Below are 1,170 nucleotides of genomic sequence, written 5' to 3' on the forward strand. Positions count from 1 at the left end.
ACTAGTATTATTGTTGTTGTTATTATTATTATTATTATTAATATATAAACAAAATAAATTAAAACTATTGCAATTTGTAATACATTTGACTCTTTTACAAGAAACGCTGAGCCATTAATTATTATACAGAAAACAAATGCACACAAGCGTGCCGAGATGCGAACAGCTCAATGCTAACTTCAACATTGAAAATGCCATAGACATGCTAACGCGTTAGCATCGGTCCCGTTTTTAAGTTATAAAATAAATCTATCAACTGTTTCAGAAGACCATAACAGGTCGGTTTAACATAAAGGTAAATATTACTCACAGACATATGCTCTTTTGGGTTTTAGTGGGGAAAAATTAAGATAAAGTGAAATAAAACAAAGAACCAACGAAGCAGTGGGTCGGATCAATGCTTCATTGCTTCAAGCTTAAAAGAAGAGCTGCACTGCAGAAACAGTTGATTACAGACCCTGCAGGGGTTCTGTAATCAACGTAGAGACATGATCATTTTCCCGACAAACAACCCCAAAAACAATGACCGCTCTGAAGGACCAATAAGGGAATCGTTAAGCAAAAAGGCTGTTGATGTCGGTGAATCAAATAATTTCTTAACAATACCCGAAAAGAACCAGTTCTTGATACCCAACCCTAGTTTTGACCAGTGACCCCAATGACTTTTACCAAAAGAGACCCATTAAGGTTAATTCTGCGCTTGTCTGTCATCCACATGTCAAGTTTGGTGCATATCAGCCAAAGGACCTTGGAGGAGTAGTGGAATAAACAGACAGATATTGTAAAATTTTGACCTTTGACCCTACATGACATTGGCCTGTAAAACACACTCTTTTTCAGTAATTCTGGGGATTCTACAAACTGAGGGTTTCTTAAACTATAGTATGTTAATAGCATGATGATGTATGATCACTGGTCATCCTATAGAGATGATAACTTTCCTCAGCATTCATTCCATCAAGACCATTTTAAACCAGCACAAAGTGCATACAGAAGCCTGAAACAGCCCAGCTGTTGCCATCTGCTGAGGTTTAACAGGAAATTAGGGGTGATGGTGGAAGATCCAATCCCACTGCAGCCATTCTTGCCTGTCAGATCCCCTCCCCCTGGCTGACCTTTAAAGAAGAAGCTGACTGCACACTTCTCTTTTGTTCCTGAATTCAAGGGGGT

Source organism: Thalassophryne amazonica, chromosome 2, assembly GCF_902500255.1.
Source record: "Thalassophryne amazonica chromosome 2, fThaAma1.1, whole genome shotgun sequence".
NCBI lineage: Eukaryota > Metazoa > Chordata > Actinopteri > Batrachoidiformes > Batrachoididae > Thalassophryne > Thalassophryne amazonica.